At 40.7% G+C, this 22185-nt stretch overlaps 1 protein-coding gene and 1 long non-coding RNA gene across 3 annotated transcripts in view; both read left to right on the forward strand.

Moving 5' to 3' along the window:
- LOC127536169 (uncharacterized) overlaps nucleotides 1-22185 on the forward strand; it is a 358454-nt gene that overhangs the window by 73212 nt on the left and 263057 nt on the right. The gene's annotated exons all lie outside the window — the stretch shown is intronic.
- Nucleotides 60-22185, forward strand: part of LOC110949715 (retinoic acid receptor beta) — a 245840-nt gene continuing 223714 nt past the window's right edge. The window contains exon 1 of the mRNA XM_051955798.1: nucleotides 60-444. The gene's annotated coding sequence lies outside the window, so the exon portion shown is untranslated. The remainder of the gene's footprint in view (nucleotides 445-22185) is intronic.

A 22185-nucleotide genomic window follows, 5' to 3' on the forward strand; every position in this document is an offset into this window, starting at 1 on the left:
TCACATACACTGTGAAGCGCATGTATTTCCAGAGATTTGCCACAGACCTCCGCAGCAGGGGTTCTGCTCCCCTCTGAAGTCATCGGGGAGGATGAAGTGTTTCTGTGCGGGTAGAAGCGCCACCTAAATGCTCGTGTCATGTGGTTAACGGTGTCAGTTTAACGGGAGCTCCCTCGCGCTGGGTTAGACCCCGTGTTGCCATGTTGCGGTAGCGCGCCCGTTAGAAATAACACAGAGCTCCGTGTGAGAGCAGCGGCTGCGCGCCGTCAGGTCGGGTGCCCGGTACCAAAAGGACTTCACCTTGCCTCCCCCCACCGAGAGGAAATAACGGCGGCTCTCCTCCCTCCCTGCTCGCCTGGCAAAGGTTATCTGCTGAGGGCGAGGAGCGTCAACTATAGGATGCGCGTTTGACATGAGGATGTAAAGAGCGGCTGCGGGATGTGGGTAAGTTTCTTCCATGCTTTCATGTCTGGATGGAATTCTGCAGTGGATGATGTTGAATTTCAGTGACATTAAAAATAAATAAATAAGTAAATGCATGAGAAAAGTTGTGTGCAATATGCTGCAGCGGTGAAGTGGGTCAGAGGATGACGCTCATCCAGGCACCTGGGAGGGTTTGTTTTGGCGCGTCTGGGGAAGTGATGGAGCCGCACACATGGAGTCACAGCGTCCTTTAGCCCTGGAGTTTGCATTTAGTGGCCATGATTCTGACTTGGGATGCTGCTGCTGATCGTCAGGGTGGTGTGTGTGGGACGCTGGACTCAGTTTGGATGCTGGTGGATGTAATGGCACTTGTTGCAGCCCAGAGATGACCGGTGTGAGATGGGCCGTCAGGTGGAGGTGCAAGGCTGCATTTCTGCTTGCATTTGATAATAATTAAAAAAAAAACATGTGCAGCTGAACGTATCACGCATATATCAAACCTCTTTGCACATGCATCTCTTGTATGTCAAAGTGTTTTACAAGTGCAGGTTTTCATCAAAAAAAGCTGCAATTTACGCATGAATTTACGCATATCCAGCAGAAACAGCGACTTAATCAGATACATGGCATCACATTACAACTGCGTGCAAATATGGCAACTTGATCCATAAACACAGAGGGTGATAACGAAAGCAAGACATAACAGTGTGAGCTGCTGTCCTGCCCCTCCTGCTGTGGGGGTCTGGGGGCTCCCTGGTACCTGAGCTCCTGCAGCCTCTGGCAGCAGCTCCTTTTCAAAGCTCATTCCCCATGCCTTTCATGCCTGCAGTTTAAACCCTTTGATGTTTTCTCTCGCTGAACCCTGTGCATTGAAACCGCTCTCGAGTATGTTAATGTTCTCTGATTGACTTATGAATCTTTTAATTAACCCACTTGTATGCGCACCGCAGCATTGTCCTCTGTGAAATGCCATCACGGGGGGAAGCGGAGCCACGGCAGAGTGGCATGCTGTCTATGGGAATTTCAAAGTCAATGGCAGTTTGTGCTTTAAATGACGGCTGGCTTGATATTGTCTGCAACTAATTTCTGTGAGAAATCTTTGCCCCAGATTTTTTTTTTCCGATAAAAGGTGCTTTATATACAGTATAGTGTTGGAGGCTGATTAAGACTTCAGCTACACTATGCAATATTAATGACTGAGGAAGATATCAAAGGATGAACCTCAGAGATGCAATAGCCTGAAGTAAGCCTACATTAATAATGTGTTTAATTCCATCAGCAATGTTTCTTCAGCGCTTTCATGTTGAGCCTCGCCTCCAAATCAAAGCCTTTTAATCATTCCATACATTTTCATTTTCCCAGGATTTACATTAGTCAGATGTGTGTATCCCTTTCCTCTTTTCACAGGATTTTTCCCTTCTATTTTAAAGCTCAGTATCAACACAGAAAACATCTCCTTACATTTGTCATCGTGGATTATTTTTTTTTCTCTCCAAATGTGACTTTTTAATCGTGGATAACACAGCTTGCATTGCTGCACCAGGCGTGTACTGTATGAGGAGGTTCATGTAAAGTGCCATCAGTCATGTGATTACCACCAACAGTCAGCAGGTGGCAAAATGCTCTCAAGGATAAGAGGAGATCTATCAGTGACATTCTGAAGGGCAGCTCCTCCACTCAGAGACTCAGCTGAGTTTCAAACACGTCGCTGCTGCTTCTCTGTCTCATCCCATTTAAGTCTGCCGAGGATGAAACTCAGGACTCATTAAAGAAACACATTCAACCTTATTGCAGTGCGAGAATGTACCTCTCTGTACTGTCAAAGAGTGTCGGCTTCAAATAACTTTTCTCAGGGCCAGATTAACCTCCTATAGGGGGCCCGCGGGGCAAAGATTTGTTGTTGGGCCCCTGGTGACCCCCAGGAGAATCTCTATTTCATCAGGCACCCAGACAGCATCCGGCGATCTGGAGCTGGACTTCATTGACAACTTTGATGATTAATCGTTTCTTTGAGAAAACACACTGGTTTCAGCCCCAAAATTTTCCCTCCAAATTGGGGGCTTTGGACAAAAAGACAATTGTGTATATTCAGTGGGGTATTTTTCAACCTTTTCTGACAGTTTATACACTCAACAAACCATGATGTGAACAGAAGTGTAAGATGAATCAATTATGAAACTAATATTTGATTGCTGCCTGACAATCGTTGCAACTAAATCTCAGGTTAAAGAGAAAAGTGAAATAGTTTTCTACATTCCTTTTTCTTTTTTGTGCTGTCATACCCGGAGACATCCAGCCTGGTTCTCCAAGTCTACATCCCTCTGACTCTGTTATAGCATTTTTTAAATATAATTTTTAGGGTTGGGACTTTAATGTGTTCATTTAGATTAATCAGCTACAGAAAAAATAGCACATTAAAAAAAAATAATGTTCCTTTCTCAGTTCCCTAATTGCTGGCACACTGGTAGCACTGTTGCACACTCCAGTCCAGTAGGTGGCAGTAATGAACCTACAGTCTGTTTTCCAGCTTCGAAGAAGATGCACAGGACGCACTGAGTGATGCCAGCAAACAAGAAAGTTGGTGAACAGTGATGGAAGACGAGACCACATATGAGCTTAATACAAACTAAGGTCCTGACATGATTCCTCTATGAGATCAATGCACAGGATGGAAGGTAGATAAATTGTCAAAGTTGATCTTTTACTTCAGTGATGCAAATTCCTGACGTATATGCAACTGATTAAACTATGAAGACTGAAATGATACGGTTTAAACAAAGAACTTAGAGACAGCTGCACTGTGTCTATATTCTAATGTTGTCATTTGATGGCTGCTAATATTTTTAGGTGAATTAAGACCCCTAAAAGACCCAGGTTTACTGTCTGTCTTTGGGTCTTATTGCTGTTTTAGTAACTACCCACTAACATTTAGAGCTGGATTCAAGCACCTTTTATTCCATCATGGATGAAAGGACCGAAAAAGCCCAGAATAATACATTTTGAACATTTTCATTTCCATAACAACTGAGCAAACTTCTTCTCTTCGACACAGCTGAAAGAACTCGGACCGGAGATTAACTGAACCTGAGTGCAGCTTCCAAGGTCAAGAAGAAAGTGTCAAGCCCAAATTTCAAGTTACTTGAGGAATTTGCAACGCAGAAGTACAATTCTACTGCTTTATAAAACCCTGTTACTTACCTTATAGACAGGCTCGGAGTCAAAACATTATAGAACCTGTTTCTAGAGTATGTGGTGGGGATTCAGGTGTAGTTCAGAACAAAGGGGACACATTCCCCTCAGTATTTAGAATACATATTCATAGATGCAACCATGTCTCTGACAGGGGAATGTGCATGTGGCAAATGGTGCACATTTACAGATGTAGCTTTCTCAAGCAAAAGAGGGCAGAAGAGTAAACTCTGCACATATCAGTTTAAGGGCTCATATTAAATGTGAAAAGTTTATCTCCAGGAGAAACATATATATACTGTACATATATATCATTTAAATGAATTGTTTCCTTTACATAAATGAAGACATTTTCACCAGAAAGTGGTACAAAAAAAAAAAAAAAAGAATAAACAGCACTTTATATACAACATAGTCTTGGTGGCTGATTTAGAAAAAAAAGCAATAAATTGGTGCATAAAAAACGGAATATAGGAAATCAAGTGTTTGATGTTTAAACTATCCTCGGGGAGGGCCGAGGACCCCATGCTTAATGTGCCTCCCCGTGTTCAAAGTAAATCTGCACCCACGGGCGATACAACTCAGACACCATCAGAGAAAAGTCATACATATTACATACATTACAATATTTTCACTAAATACATCAACTATGTGAATATTTATGTGAATATATGTGTGCATTTATTGCAGTTCAAATGATAAGTCCCGCTGTGCAAAAAAAAAAAAAAAAAAAGCAACTGTTTACTGAGTCAAAGGTAGCCAGTGTGTATGGACTAAAATACACTACCTTTAAGAAGTTTGGAGTCACCCAGACAATTTCATGTTTTCCATGAAAACTCACATTCTTATTCATGTGCTAACATAACTGCACAAGGGTTTTCTAATCATCAATTAGCCTTTCAGCACCATTAGCTAACACACTGTAGCATTAGAACACAGGAGTGATGGTTGCTGGAAAAGTTCCTCTGTACCCCTATGGAGATATTCCATTAAAAATCAGCCGTTTCCATCTAGAATAGTCATTTACCACATTAACAATGTCTACACTGTATTTCTGATTCATTTAATGCTATCTTCTTTGAAAAAAAACTGCTTTCTTTCAAAAATAAAGACATTTTAAGTGACCTCAAACTTTTGAACGGTGGTGTATAAACATGCAAAAGTTTAAAAAATAATTCCAATTCAATTTTTAGTGTATACATTTACATTGCAAACACTGTAGCATACATATTGTTTCTACTTCTACTATATACAGTAATCCAGGTCAGGCTGGAGTCATATTGTTGTAAAGTGCTTAATTCAACAAGAAATGTTTGCCCCACGGCCACCAAACAGATTAATTCTGCCATGATATGCTTAAATAATATATTCCAATCATGTCGGAGTGATAATTAAAACACCAGTGGCTCATGACTTCGTGTGAACTTTCGCCGTTTAACTCACAATGACTTGATATCCTTCCCAAGCCCGAGGACGAAAAATTCTATTATAGAAACTCTTAATTTGCTCGACAATATTTGGATATACTTTGAATCAGTGCAGCAGCAGCAGCCAATCACCTGAGGCGTGCTGCAGGGAAACAGATGATAAACACGTTCTGTTTACGAGGCGCTGCTGTGGTCAACAAAAGAACTGACAGCAACATGCAGACATTCAGTTCTGAAATTAGCCCCGACTCCAACTGTATCTGAGGAAAATCACCCAAAGGCTCACCTGATCAGTTAGGTTTGATACTCTGTTTAGTTCACTGCTCCAAGGATTAGTCCGTTAATTGATTAAAGGACAAAAAGCTGATGACTGTTTTGCTAATCAGTTTATCAAAGAAGTTACTTCTAAAGTAAAAATGGCAAACTTTTCCCAGTTCCAGCTTGTTATTTGTGAAGATTTTCTGTTTTCGTTTCAGTAAATTTAGTATTGTTTTGTATTTAATTTAAACAGGCAATTTGATGACTTTGGCTTCAGAATACAGTTACAAACATTTAAGGAAATAATAGTTAGTTACAGCCCCAGTATTAAAGGGAAACTATTTGAAAGCATTCCTAATTCCTTAAACCCTTAGATGCAGTGGGTCAAAAATGATCTGGTGAGGTTGTTTTCAGACAATATTTTTATCGTTTCATATTCCAGTTGTTCCTCGAAAAACATGTTTCTATTATCATTCCATTTAAAATTCCATTTCAAACTTTTAAAGAAAATGTGATATTTGTCTTACTACCCAAGTTATTTATCTCTGATAATATCACACAAGAGGTGATGCACTATTTTGGTGGGACTGAGAGCAGCAACAGCTGGAGGGAAAGAGTGGAAAAATGTCAACAAAATCAATGCTGACATTCTTCTATTGCTGTTCTGTGTAATATTCGTCTTTTTCGATTTTCTAGATAGATAGATAGATAGATAGATAGACAATCAGAAAACTGCTAAATATCTAATTGTGTAAACTGATAATCACTAGATTCTCAATTTATTACTCTGCCAAGGAATGCGACGGAGTTATGTGACGATTGCCGTTGGTTTTTCTGTCTGTCTGTCTGTCTGTGTGCAACATTACTCAAAAACTTACAAATGGATTTAGATGAAATTATCAGGGAAGATCAGAAATGGCACAGGAACCAGCTGATTAGATTTTGGCAGTGATGCAGCTTATAGTCTGGATCCACGGATTTGTTTTTTTTTGTGATCAAATGTTTTCTTTATTTATTGCAAATCTGAGCCAGAGATTACAACCACTTTGAATAGTGACAGTTAACCAGAGAAAACAAAACATAAAACCCATCCCTTCCCACCCACCCAGGTCCAACAAAAACTAGCAGACAGGTAAAAAATTAAAAACAAAGCAAAAAATAACAAGTGATTCTGTGACAAAGCCGTAGGTATATCAGACCAACTCCTTAATCTTCTCAGCAATGTGCGACCATATATTGACATTATCTTCCCTTGCACCATGCAGCCGAGCAGTAGATAGTTCGAGGTATACAACGTCTAAAAATGTGAGAGCCCATTGGCGGAATGACAGCGTGTGAGGGGGCTTCCACCTCAAGGCCAACAACTTCTTGGCTGCTGTTAGTCCAGAGAAGAAGACACGTTTCTGTATAGTCCTTAACTGAAGTTGGGATACATCATTCAACAATAGCACAGATGGGGAGGGGGGAATGACAGTCTCCAGAAGAGTTGAGAGTTCTCTCGCAACCATAGCCCAAAAGTCTCTAACCCCAGGACACTCCCACATCATATGGAAGAAAGTTCCCAGTGCTTTTGAAGAGCATAATGTACAGTTGGGACTACTCAATAGCTTCATAGCGTGAAGTCTGCGAGGAGTCAGATATGTCCTATGAATAATGTTCAGATGGATCTGCTGATGGTCCGGATTCCTTGATGTAAGTGGGATACTGTCCCAGACAGAGTCCCAGCTGAACTCTGGGTCCAGATTCAGCAAGTCATTCCTCCATGTCGTGTCTAACATCAAAGGTTCATAGCTGTATTCCAACAAGTACAAGTATAGCCGTGATACCAGACCCCTAGAGGACCTGAAACTGCTGAATACTTCATGTAAAGGGTGCATTGCAAGTGGAGTTTGCCAGGGGACCCCATAGGCTTTCATAGATGATCTCAATTGCAAATAAAAAAGAAAGAAGTACCTGGTAAATTAAAACTCTCTCGTAAATCTTGAAATGTACGTAAAACATTCCCATTAAACAAGTCCCCCAAGGTGTGAATCCCCCTAGCACTCCAACTCAGGAATTTAATAGGCTGTCCACCTAGGAGAAGGCCAAAATTATTGAACACAGGAGAGAGCAGATTCCATTTTAAAGAAATCTTACAGAGTTTCTCTGCAGCTCTCCATACATTCACTAATTGGGAAACTATAGGTCCAAAACAAGTCCTGCATTGTTGAGCGGTTACATTGGAATATAAGACGTCCTTTAATTCAATGGGATGCACCAAACTTTCTTCGAGTTCTCGCCATGAGACATTGGCTGCTGGGTCGATCCACGGATTTGTTAAAGATTTCTGTATCATTGTGAGATAGCGCTACAGCGTCACTGTAACTATGACAACAAGTGAACATCAGCTGCCTGCTGACGATCACATGATTGCGATCCTTAAATAAATCGACTGCCACGGACTTATTCGCTGGAAATGATACAAGGAAGATTAAATTGTGGGAGTGTTTCCGAGTCCCATCAGTTCCCACCGCTCACTACATATCAAACAATTCAGTACCCGTGCAGAATGTATACATGCATAACACACACCTGTGCTCATGGCAAAGTCATTTTTTTAGAGATTTCATCTGTGAGAAATAGTACAACAACGAAGCAGCCTTGGCAGAGTTCTGTGCTCTCTGAGTGCTTTTTCGCTTCTTTTGATGATATCTCTATGCTTGTTGTTTGAGTTGGTTTCTAAAATGTGTTAATCATTGCCTTTTTTTAGTTTTCTCAAAAGTGGATGAGCCTGTTCAGTGAAAGGAAAACCTTGGTTATGGCGTTGTTGAATAAATTTAGAATTACTAATGGAAAACTGCATAATTAGCAGCTGCTTGTTTATGTATGTAACAGCCTAACGTCTATTATATCAGCAGTGGAAAGCACATTTAGACAGTAATATCTGATAAAAAAAAAAAACTAAATCGGCCCTGACTGTGTACATAACCAAAGCAACTTCTGCAGTGTACAAGCATCATCATATCATTTCCCTCATGATGAATACTTTTCCCTTCCTTCTGTCATTTCTGTGTTTTTGCTGGAGCTGCCGTGTTAGCTCCCAGACTGCACTGAGGCTAACAGCGAGCAGGGGGGGCGACAGCTCCAGTCTGGCCCTCAGAGAGCCTCCTCTCGCTGCTTAACAAACACTGCCGAGGAGTTAACATATTCTCCTCCACGCAGCTCAAGATGAAGGGGAGGAGCAGAGGTGTCAGCTAGCTAAACATTATGTCAGAAAGAGATTGACTGCAATTGCTTCTAATGATGAATACATGTTGTAGGTTATGTATGGCTGTACAGAGGAATTGTTTGGAGACGTTCCCTCTCTGCATACCGGGATGGAAACCCTGGCAGTGTCTGTGCCTTGCTTTGGGGAATGGAACCCCAAACTCTGGCAGTGCTAGCATCAGTACAATCGCGTTAGTCATGGACAGCCTGTCCAACAGCAGACTTAGAATCAAGAGTTTTTTTTATTATTCAGCCGAGATCCAGACATTGTTCATCATGTAAGTTACAGAGGATAAATGACCGCTTCTTTTGTCACTGCAAAAAAAGTTATTATTTTGTCTTTTTTACCCAAGATGAGTTTAATGCTTCTAGTGCTAGGTGAAAGGAAGAGGTCAGTGAACTGCTCAAGTCCTGATGATTAAAGTGTAAGCTTTCCAAGGAAAATAATGAGATTTTCAGTGAATACAGACCCTTAGTGGCTTGCTCTAAGTAATGGACCTCCTAACCCTGAAAGCATTAAGCATGATTTATACTTCTGCATCAAAGTGTTGCTGTAGCTTCTGCTGGTAATAGGTGTCTGTGGTGCCAGGATTAGCTGGACGCAGACATTTGTAGAGGCAGGAGCATCACAGAAACTGTGTTTGGCTTCAGGCTGGACGGAACAATTCGTCAGCATATGGTTGAAATCACAATATGGATGAATACATTACTTACATCAAAGGAGCAGTAAGTTTGTGATACAGGTAAAATTGTTACCAAAAATGAGAAACATTGTAAATGAAGCATTGTGGTGTTAAAGAGGTAATCTAATTATATTCAACACGTGAGGAAACAAACTGCAGCAAAAATCACATCAGATTTTTTACAAAAAGATTTTTGTAGGTGTGTGTGTGTGTATGTAAAAAAATCTGGAAATTACTAATCCCATCAAAATCGGGGGGTCACAATTACAACTGCAATATCTGTCAAAATAATCATACCCCCCCCCCCCCCCACTGGTCACACCAAGCATCAGGTTTTTTTTCTTACACATTGCTGCACAAGAGTCTACAGCTATGCTAGTGGTTCACTGGGGCTTTAGCATGTCTGTAATCATGAAGCCGCACTCAAAATATGCTGAGGTTAATTGGTGATTCTAAATTGTCTGTAGGTGTGAATGTGAGTGTGATTGTTTGTCTCTATATGTAGCTCTGTGATAGACTGGTGACCTGTCCAGGGCGTCCCTTGTCTTCATCCTAAGTCAGCTGAGAGAGACTCACAATGCACTATTGAACAATGGCAGTATCAAACCTACTGTTTTAAAGTAAAATCATTGACACCACCACAGCAAGACAGCTCATGCTAAAGCCTTGAGTGACATCCACCTATACACTTTTACACAGACGGTGTAAAAGTTTCTGTCTCTTTATAAACTGGAATGGCCCGTCGTAGCATGTTACTGGACAGACTGGAAAAAGTGTTGGGACTACTTCGTGATGATGTGAGTGTTTGAGGAATTCCGCAAGGCTTGATCTTTGGGCCTCTTATGTTCCACATTTCCATTCATTAATTGGAATAGAATAATCACCGGTGACTCTGGTTTAATAGTGCTGAACAGGTGCTTTGAACAAATGATTGTTTTTGGCCACAATGAGATATGCTTCACATTCAGTGCTCTGCTTTAGGCGACAACATTACCACAAGCCCTCAAACCAAGCCAGGAATTGTGGTGTAGTCAAAACACTGAGGCACAGTTCATAAATAATTTCCTACACAACTGACATCTCTGTTTGGTTACAATATCACCCTAACACAGCTATACAAATCTGACTATTTAAGCTACAGTGCGTTAATGTGCGCCTCGTATTAGTAAGGTAATGCAGGTGTGAACAAATGTAAGCTATACAGTACAGTACAATATATCCAGCTACAATAAATGCTCTTATGCATAAATGCAGCTCTCAGGAAGCAGATCTCAAATAGCAGCTGATGCACCGCTCGTCCCACTATCATATCATCTGCTACAAGTGATAGCATAATTAAACACGTATGGCAAGGGAAAGCAGTAAATGAGTAAGATGGACCATGTAATGTGGAGAGTCAGGGAGCGGAGGGGTGAGAAAAAGAGAAGACAAGATTATAGAGAAGCCTTTGATGCTGAGTCTGGCTATGGGAATCCTAGTGTGCCTTCAGGGGAAAGCTGCTCTCACACAACATCAATAATGAATGAAAGATATCTTGTTCAGTGGAAGACTGAACTTAACTGGCATACTGATTTGTTACCATGAACCTTATGTAAAAATTGCATCAGGATGTTTGCTATGCTTCATTAACCAGATAAGGAGCAGCCACTGATGACAATGGAGGAGATTGGGTGTGGTATGGAAACAATAGCAAACGGAGAAGACTTTGTTATCTTATTTTCCCAAATTTCACAGCTTTGAATGGCTTGTTAACTGATGAGGTGTTCATTTGTTTTCCATGGTGAAGAACTGACTGTATCCATACAATCTGTGAGATGTTTTTCTACAGCAACTGCTTGTACAGTTGTCTGATACAGTGTATGAATTGGAAAAAATGTAGCATTATTCTAACCCTGTACTGCAAATATGCGGCATTTGGACAGTGCAAACATTTCAACACAAGTGTTCATTTGGATAACTGCTCAGTAATACAGAATTGCAGTAATTTAGGAGCACAAATGCTCTGTCAGGCTTTACAGAAAGGACATTGGAGGGTGTGTCGCACCAAACCAAACCTTTAATATATACATGCTTGTGCTGTTAAATCGATTTTTCTAATGTGCTTATCAACTTGAAAACTGTATTTAATTCATACAATTTTTGGTTTATCCAACTGTAATGGCAACATTTATCTAAACATAGCCCATTACTCAAAATTGCATCACTTCTCTATTTATTTCTAAGGTCTACAGTATTTCCTGTTATGACGAATGAAGAACTAAAACTTTTGAAAGACTAAATTGGCTATTGGCTGTGTCTGTCTGCATGACAGCATCATGGCTCTACGTGAGAAAGAATTGCCAGAAGAACTGAAAACTCTGATTATGATACTTTACAACATTTGGAAAGGATCCAGGAAGATCAGTGATCAACTGAAAATGAGTAGAAACACAATGTCAGTAATCAAGAGATACAGAATGAGCCATAGTACCACTGATCGGAGTCACAGTGTTCTACTATTCCACCAACAGTGCAGCACTTACACAATCTAGCTGGAATAAACAGATGAGCAAATGCTTTACATTTAGCACAGAGGTTATCAGTGGAAATTAAAGCTTCCATGACAATTTAGACAGTGTGAGGGGCAGTGAACTGGGTGTCCCTAAAGTCTGGACACATAGGAAATCTCATTAACTATATTTTCCTATACCTCCACAGATTAAATATGGCTTTGATGAAAGAAGAAATAATTGAATTGGTTCTTCATAGTGAACATAAAGGATGGACATATCAAAAGATAGCAGATGAATTTAATGCACGTCATCCAAGGAAGACTCCACTTGGCTTTTCAATGGTGGCAAAGGTGGATAAAAAGTGTAAAGAAACAGGCAGTGTCATGGACAAACCCCATTCTGGACAACAAAATGTATCACAAACTAAAGAATTTGTCAAATTCTACCATGATTTGCCTATCCCTGCCATGCTAGCCCCAAAAAATTACTTTCCTAACCCTAAACTTAACCCTAACCCTAAACTTAACCCTATCTTTCGATATGTCCATCCTTCACATCCACTGAGAAATACCAGTTCAACTCTTTCTTCTTTCAACAAAGCCATGTTTAATCTGTGGAGGCCAAAAATATTATAGTTAATGAGATTTCCTATGTGTCCAGACTTTAGGGACACCCTGTATAATGTCTCTCCAGACAACATCCCAGAACAAAACCCTTGCTTGCTCTTGCAAATTATTGCGAGATGAAACTTGACAGCAAGAGATTGTCGGGCATATTCTTTGCACGGATAAGACCAAGACCAAAATTATTTCAACTCATATTGGGTTCAGCGTATTCGGTTTGAATATGGTCGGACAACAGCACTGAAAGCATAGTCCTGACAGTGAAGCACAGAGGTGGGAGTATAATGATGTGGGGATGCAGAAGTGTGTTAAGATGACAACAGTTATAGATGTCAATATCAATGTCTGTGGGTACGCAAAAATTCTGCCTGAAAAGACTCCCAATCTGCAGAAGCTGAAAGAAGAGGAACATTCCAGCATAATAACAATCTGAAGCTCACAGCCAGACTCACACACGAGTTTCTGAGGAAGAAAGAAAGTGAAAAATATGACTATGAGCAAAACACACTTTTGTGCAGAAATGCTCAGCAGAGCTCCAAATGTGTATTCATCTGCTGGTGAAAATAGTCCCTAACAACTGCATCAGAACTCTAAAACTACAGTATTGTTTTAATAGATTAATAAAATCAGTGTTTGTGATTCAAAGATTTACATTTTTGGTAGCAGATAATGGGCTCAGGACATAGAGGGAAGTTGTAAAATACAATACTACCAACCTCATCCTTTATTATTTCACCTCAACAAAGTACTCTGTGATGCCTAATCACAAAGCCTGACTTCATAATTAGTCAGACTGGATTGTCTTGAGGGCTTTTTATAGGGAAACACATGTCAGTGAATGTTATCAGTGAACACTTTGCAACACTGAAGATGTTATGTACAGATAGATGCAGATTCAAAATGTATCTTATTATTTTACCAGAAAGATAAACTAACATTCTTTTCATTGGTTATCTGATCATCTCTGTATCTTATCTGTATCATATCGATGGTGGGAATTCTGAACTACAAAGATGATGAACTCCTAAGAATGTAAGCACTGATCTGATAGCATATATGATCAATTAAATGCGTAGCTGTAAACGTCTTCTGACCTGCCTCTGAGCACCCAAATCACGTAAGAAGACACGTTTCACTGTTTTTCTTCCTTTTCCATCATCTTCAACATCCACAATAACATTAAGTCTGCACAACCACCCACGCACAAACAGAGTCTTGGCACACTGTATCCCCGTGCATCTCACTGCCACTTTCTTCCTCAATTTTAACACCAGACAGTTCGTCGCAAGGGCTTATTGATTCTTTAAGCTATTTAACCTGCGGGAGGAACAGAGTGATTTTAATGAATTAATCACATGTTCAGTTCCCTAACAAAACTGTCCATGAAATGATTATGACACAGTCTGCCGTATCTAAGAGAGGAGGCTGAGCCGATGATAATTCAGTGTGATGGTGATGTTCGGGGTGGAAGCGCTGACTCTTTCATGTGCTGCGCTTCCCGCCTTATAACTATTTTAAAAAGGGAGGGGAACTGGGATTTCTCTGCAGCAGAAGTTATTTGAAGGGCATGTTACTGTGCTTTAAATACTGTTTTAATTTGCAATGCAAATGACTTCATTCTCATCTGAATAATCCTCTTGGTTACCTAATATTCTGGCATCATCATGCTCTGTAATGTGTCTGTCACAGGCTTGCTGCTGGGGCAGACCGCTCACACTCTTTGTCAGCCCCTGCTCCCTGAGCTAATAGGTCAAACAGCATTAACACATGTGCAGGAGCTGTTTTACACCTTCCCACTGCCCAGCATGAACGGGGTCTCAGCGCTGGGCAGGTCACACGATGCTAAACATAGCGGGATTCATGAGGATTTAGAAGTTGATATTCTGACTTTTTCGAGCAGAAGCACCACAGTATACCGTGTACCAGTGAGACAAAACATCCTGACCACTCAGAGATGGAGCAAAAAACTGTGATTATCTCAAAACAACAGCATAAGGTATCAGATGAAAGTGAACAGTCTGTTCTTATGGTTGTATTGGATGGAGGAGAGACGGCCAGGTGTAAAGGCCAGATTCACTTTGACTAGGATCAAATAGTCATGGTCAGACAACTGGCGAGGAGCATCTTCGAAACAACAAGGCCGACCGTGAAGGTGAACACACCACTGAGAGTGGTATGTTGAAGGACAAACCATAAACCGGAACTTTTAGGCTGCTACAGTTGTGCGTATACTTTTTGCGCAAGTTACATTTTCAAATCATACAAATGCACCTAAGTTTGCACCAGCGACTGTGTATAAATCCATTGGTTTGTTGAGTTCCGTTTAAAGCCTCAAGTTTGCAATTCAGTCATTGCCATCTCAGTCTTATGAAGCCAGATATAATGAGCAAGTGGTGGATTTGTTTGGAACCCCCACGGACACTACACATGGGGATACAGTAGTGACCTGTCAATCACAACACCGCCCCACCCTCACACCCATTGTTTTTGTCTATATTATTTTAAATGGGACATCAAATTGCTAGAAGAACATCGTGATGTACTCAAAAAGTCTTGAAAGTAGGCATTGGGACCAAAAAGACACTACAATACAAGAAATATTTACTAATAAATCAAGTGACAATTAGGGTCATTTTCTTACAGACTTCTGTACAATCTAAATTTTTCTTGAAAGTACGAGTCGCCCCCTGCTGGGTGTTGCAAGTTTTAGGCAGTTCCAGATGACTTTTCAGATCTGGATGATACAGAAGTGTTTGTCTGGCTCCTTGTCAAAGTACCATGATGGAGCTTCAGCTGGTTGCAGGTGTAGTGCAGAACAGCATCTTCGTTGACTTTTGCTGACAGCAGCTCTGCAGATGAAGATGTATCTGAGGCTGCTGCTGATGAATTCTAACAGTGAAATTTGCTTTGTGTTTTTTCTCAACACACTTTAATGCTTTGATGCCCAAAACCCATTGATAGATTTTACAAAAACTTTTTGTTTCAGAGAAAAAAAACTAACCAAACCAAACCAAACAAAAGATAAAGAAAAAAAATTGCACAATTTATTAGACAGAAACAGAGAATCTTTACATTTTCACCTTTCCAAAAGTCCTGGAATGTATTATGTGGGATGTATGGTTCCATGAACAGAAACAAACAAATCTAACCTTAAAAATGTCATAATTAATTAAAATCACTTGGTTACTCTGTTCAATAGAGGTGAAAAACTTTATGTTGTTGTGAAAAGTGAACCACAGTGAAGAAAAATGTGACAGGAGCAAAAATCACCCTAAAACTATTTTTTATAACCAGCACATACAAACCAGTTCTATTCAGCATGCACTGCTTACACCTCATTATTGTCTCCGCATTGGGCATATCAGTGGATTTTGAGCGTTGCAGAGCCAGTTTACCAAAAAAGAAGACGGTCGTAAAGTTTCTAGAAGTTAGTTCTTCAGCTCAGCCGTGACCTTCTCCTTGCTGTCTCCACATGGAAGAGTACAGGTGGAATTTCTCCTTCCACAGCTGCAGAGCTGCTGTCAAACTTTCTGAAATGTGGATTTATATTTGACATAATAGCAGAGAAGTGCAATGCTTTAGTTCTAATGGTGACTATAACAAGAGCAGAGACCAACCCTGATTTTCTCCATCACCTTCTAAGCCTTCTTTCTCTTCCTCACCCTTATCTGGCTCCCTGCCGCCTCTGTTTCCCTCTCCCTCATCCCTCACTTTTTAAATTAGTTTATTTCTTTCTATTCTGGGCTTTTCTGCTGATAATTAAAGCAACCACACTGGAAAACGGAGTTGAAATGCACTCCCCGCTCAGCAGTGTGACTTAGCTGCCTTTAACATGCAGAAAGTAGGCTGCCATAATGAACTAAAGTTGAGCACGTCTAGTTAACAACAGATGAACCGTCATGCTGCTCACACTTGGATCTCATGTTTTTTTTTTCTGCTGAAAGCTGAGAATCAAGTCACTAATTAGGGTAAATGTGAGTCAGTTCACCAGAGTTTCATCCTCTGGTTTATTCCAAAATATTCGTAAACAAGGTTCTATTCACACATGTACACTTAGTGAGTTATGACTCGCACACGTACAGTACCGTTCAAAAATTTTTGGGTCACTAAGAAATGTCTTTATTTTTTTCAATTAAGATAACATTAAATCAATCAGAAATACAGTTTAGACATTTTTATTGTGGTAAATGACTATTGTAGCTGGAAATGACTGATTTTTAATGGAATATCTCCATAGGGGTACAGAGGAACATTTCCAGCAACCATCACTCCTGTGTTCTAATGCTACATTGTGTTAGCTAATGGTGTTGAAAGGCTGACTGATGATGAGAAAACCCTTGTGCAGTTATGTTAGCACATGAATAAAAATGTATGAAAATGGAAAACATGAAATTGTCTTGGTGACCCCAAACTTTTGAACGGTAATGTAAACATGAAACATAACGGAACGATTTGTGCTTGATTTCTCGTGTCACTGTCTTTGGGGTTACAGGCTGAAATGATTTTTAAACTCCTCTTGGTGTTTCGTTCAAGGACGCTGAAGTGTCTGAAGTCTCAGTTGTCTGTAGAAAAACCTGACTAAGCTGTGTTTTTGGAAAGTCAAATTTAGAAAACAAACAATAGGCAAGCATGCTGTAGATGCTGGGTGAAAGATAATGTGTGTGTGTGGATGTTTGCAGTTCTGCGTTTTAGATTCACCAAGCTGGCACAGTACGTGATTATAACTTCATTACTTCACCACAGCGAAATCTGACATTAATAAATAAAAACATAAAGCTTATATTTTTGTGTGGTGGATTACAGTACAGACAGTGTGCCACCTGAGTCTAGCTTGGAAAATCCAAACTGAATCTTCATGTAATCTCCTATCTCCATGTTAGGAGATACAGGAGAATCAGTTTGGCATTGGGCGAATTGAATCGCGTTTCCCTCCCGCCCGGTACAGTTTGGTACAACCAATCATAGCACGGGAGGCGGGAGTTAATGCTGCATCGTCTTCAGTGCCTGGATTACCCATAAAACACCTGCACACCTCCCGTAACCAAACACAAACATTAACAAAGTTATTCCTAACACCGCTAATCGTTCGGAAGGAGTCTTTTGTTGCGTAGCCTTTTCAAAAATAAGTGTTGTACTTGAGAGTACCCCATGTATTCGCAGATTTTTGTGACAAAAACGGCAGTAATCATTCACCGCGACGCTTTCTCGGCTGCATGCCATTGTTGTTTGGACTACATGGACTTCAAGGTCGATTTGTTTGTGCGTCACATCCGTGTTACGCTGATTGGTTCTTTCTCGTTCAAGCTGCATTCGTTAGCCCCTCCTTTTTGAAATTGTTTCCTATCATCACAGTGCCAGACTGACTTTATTTGTATTTATATTAATACATAAATAAAGTCAGTCTGGATTTTCCAGGCAAACCTGAGTCTGCAAACTGACTTTTCTGCTGTATGAAGAGTGAATGAGTTGAGGAAGAACCAACACAGAATTGCAGTTTTTATACTGATTATTAGCTCATCTCCAAATGGAACTATTGGCTTAGTTTCTAGCATTAAGCAAGAAAAGTTTGTATCATCTTGTGTTGTAGGACATGAGATTTGTCTTGGCTTTTTAAAGGTTTCCATTTTCCCTGTGTCTCAGACCAAGAGGACACAAAAATGTATCACTAAATATTCTGCTATGTCTCTAAGTCTCATTTGCCAAATTTCCTGACAATACTATTGATAAGTCGACTCATTTCTAATTTAAATTTTACAATAGCTTTCATGAACCTCCCTGCTCCTCTTCACATGCTCTCAAGGAAAATGAATGCGGGACACACAATACTCCTCACCACCTCTCAAACATCTTCAACAACATGAAAGTCAGCAAACAGCCAAACATAACAAGCCCTCCATTGTTCTATTTCCTGTGAGCTCACAAGACTGGAGTTACAGTAACTGCTATTTGCAGTAAAGTTACAGTTGAAGCAGCCAGATTGTTCCTGCAGTGGAAAACTGCCTTTTGCAAAAAAAACACAATTTGAAATTCTGTAACAGTCCCAACAGTGATTTTGTACAAATCCCCCTAATAAAATGTGTGTTGTAAAAGTACATAAATTCAGAATGTTTCACATTTACTTCCTGTACCTGGTCGCTTTTAGCAGCTCCACAACACAAATTCACGCAAGTGTTGTCATTAATTGGTGCTTCACATAGATTGCGATATTTTGGTTTGTAACTTCCAGCTGATGGTGTTTGCAGTGTGTACAGTAGAGGAGGCAGTCTGTCTGTGTGTTTGCTGCCGGTGAGTGATGATTCACCTCTCACTGAACCTTCAGAGTTAATGGTTGCCAGAGTGGCTGTTGGCAAATCTGTTGCCACACTGTGCCAAGCGTTTGTACCCGTCCGCTGTGTCTGGCGAGGGGGGTGTCCCTGGCATCTCGCCACCCCACCCACCCACCCACCCCCTTCTCTCCCCTATCCTCAAAGACGACAATGATAAGAGGGGTGGTGGGCGGGTGGAGAGGGAGGGGAGGGGAGGCTGTGAAAAATCCTCTTCAGACTCTCAGCTTGTGGGGCCATAACTATTCAATATGTTCCTAAAAATCCTGCTTAATGAAGACGGGCAGAGGGAGCGCTGTATCAACAAGCATGGCCCTGGTATTTAACTGTCACTCAGGGTTCTTTATGCCCTCGCGCATGGCATTCCGGAGGTTATTTTAGGGAAGTTAGCGGAGATGAAGGCTGGTTCAGAGCAAGGACATGGCTCTTTACTCCACCCTGTCTTCCTTGAGCCTCTCCCTCTCTGTCGGGTCGCAGCGGGCCGGGCCATGCTCCCGTCAGTCGGTAGGCCTGTGGAGCTTCAGCATCCTCTCAGACAGCTGACACTGAGCAGTGTCACCGAATGAGAGCTAACTGGATGAAGCAGACGCCTCAGTGTTGTTTTTAGTGCTTCAAATGGTGCTTCTACAGTATGATAGTATGATGTTGCAGTATTTGACTTGAAACTGCAACATCATACACTGCCGTCACAGGAGGCGTAGCTGCAGGTTAGCCGACCGCCTCAGAAGTTTTACTGCTCCATCTGTGTCTACACAGGAGACATTCAGGGACAGGACTGAGTATCGGTCACCTGTGTTTCAGTTGTACACGAGTCGAGCACACGGTCGCTGTATTAGGCTGTTACGACCTCGGCAGAAGCAACAAAAGAAAGCAAAACCAGTGCTGAGCTACAGAGCGATGGACTGGAATTTATCTTGAAAAAAGTGTGTTTACAATTAAATACAAAAAGTGAGGGGATTAAATACAAATGGGTGCTACTGAAATAAAAGAACAAAACATAACTGAAGGCGAACTTTACTCACAAGTTGATATTAACATACCGAAAGAAAATGAATACAAAGAAAGACCTTAATCAAAATACAGTGCAGTAGCACCCCGGCTGAACTAACAATGAATTCTCAGTCAGTATTTTAAACATGCCAAAGAACCAATTGCTAGCATTTAGTCCCACACATGCACACTAAGCACAGACGCCAATGTTCACAAAGTGTTAACCAGGTAGCTACACTTCTACGAATTGCCTCTGAAAACTGTATGAATGAACATTTTGAAGTCCACCTGGCATCTTTACAAGAACAACCTCATGTAGGTGTAGGATCCAACAGCTTTGTGCCAAAACAACCACAAAAGGAAGCTTACTGGACATGCTGGTGTGTTGATGGTGATGTTAAAGAAGACTGCTACCTGATAAGGACAGTAAGAGGACAGAAAAATGGAGCTTAGTTTTAATCAGTTTGCATTCGTTTAACAGACCAGTTTTAGGACTCACACAGCAGTTTTTATCATTGAAAATAACCATTAGAGAGGTTCTGCCGGGGAAGTTGTTGGGGTCGGCATATGCGCAGAGATTTGGATTCCTCACAGGTGGCCTAATATGCAAATACCGGAGTAAACTGTGAGGAGCTATGCTTTCTGTACTATGATCTGTTCCATCAAACAGTTGACTTGAAAAAAATGTCAAAATGTGTTCAGTGGATATCCATTTTAGGAAATTACAACTTCATATTAAAGAGGGATGACCAGTGTGTGCTAAATAATAACATTGTTTATAAGAATAAATCAGAACATGACTTTGAATGCTGTACCGCAGACTAAAGCTTCCTCTCATTTAGAGACTTGAGATGACAAATCATTGTCAGAAATACACTAGACTCTAACAACAACTCACTTACTTCAAAAAGTTAAGGATTACATGCAGGAACGACACCTTCACAAAGATTAAGTGGGTATATCTGCAGTGTAGTTGAGACGAGGGTGGCCAGACACAGTCGCTGAGGACAGGCGTGGTTTTGGAGTTTGTGAAGGCATGTTGGTGCCAAACTTCACCGTTCACTCTGGAAACAAGACTTCAGGAACTTGAGAGTTAATCAACGATACTCAGTGTTAGTATTGGCCTTGAAATAAACACACCACTCAACCCTTAGAGAGGACATGTAATTTCAAATAAATGTACAGTATATATGTATATATAATTGTGTCATTCTGTCATCCTCTGATGTTCTGAGTCTTCTTTAAATTTTTTGTCAGTAAAAGTTTTCTTTTAAGAATTGAAGACTAGAGGATACTATATGCTGAGCAAACTGCAGCTCAGCAGAGCTGACGTAGGGAGCTATAGGTATAAATAAAATTGATCAGACTTGATTTTATCAGAGAGAATATTTAAAAGTCCTCCTGAAAACTTGTCGCTTTTTTAAAGCTTCTAAAGAAGAGTTAGAAGCCGCTAATGTAGCAAGAAAATCTCTCAGTTGTCAACACTGGCTGTCTGTACTTAATGCACACACACAAGATTAATGTCAATCTTCTAATCTCACTCTTAGAACGAAAGTAAAATCTTAAACTTAGTGTTTAACTCACAGGGATGATGTGTGTACCAGTGAGCTTGGAATATTTCAGCTCTAACAGTCTGGATGTAGGCTTGTGTTCTCTTCCAGTTTGCACATTCTGCTAATTATGTGACGCTCTGAGTTTCATAAGTATCATGCACTTGCCATGTGATTACAGTTCCTAATGATGCTCATGTGGCGTCATTAGGATTTTTTTATTGTCAAAATCAAATTTAGTTAGATATTCAGTCGAGGGGGACAGCATGATCACTAACAAGAAGCTGGAATGTTAATGAGGTGCTGTCACTTTGCTGCTGTACGCATTTCTGGCCCTGGGGAAGACATTCCTGACATTCCTGCTCAGTTTCAGAATAAACGAAGGAAGCGGAGGGCTCGTCTGTCTGTCTTTTGTCGTGTGTGTGTGTGTGTGTGTGTGTGTCGAGCTCGGATCGCTGCTCTGTAAGCAATGATTCCTCCAGAATTAGGAGCTGATGGTGTACATGAGAATCCTAAATTGAATTTAATGCAGTTACTGTAAAAACAGTATCATCATAGAGATAATTGCTTGTTCTATTACCCCGTAGCAAGCTGGAATGGAGTGAATGAGAAAAAACATGAAAGGCATCTGGAAATAATCACCAGTGATGGATGTAGATGGAAGGAATTCAAGAACGTCATTGTGGTTTTAGTCATTTTTAATCACTATTTTAGCACCTAGACAAACAACGTATACACTGTAATCTGTGTTTAGCCATACATGTGACGATCCAGTGACACTCTCGGCAGCCTGGCTGAGCAGTGGCTGTTTTGATTAAGTCACATTTAGATTCTGAGCTGTTGTCTGTATTCTGGTTCAGGTCTTATTCAGGTTAATCTGCCTGCATGAACCTTTCACTGAGTGGCTCTCTGTTTTCATGAATAAACCAGTTAGCACGATATTCTCTCTGCCCCTGGCTGAGCAGTTGTCTCTTACAGACG

The sequence above is a fragment of the Acanthochromis polyacanthus genome, chromosome 11 (genome assembly GCF_021347895.1).
Source record: "Acanthochromis polyacanthus isolate Apoly-LR-REF ecotype Palm Island chromosome 11, KAUST_Apoly_ChrSc, whole genome shotgun sequence".
Lineage (NCBI taxonomy): Eukaryota > Metazoa > Chordata > Actinopteri > Pomacentridae > Acanthochromis > Acanthochromis polyacanthus.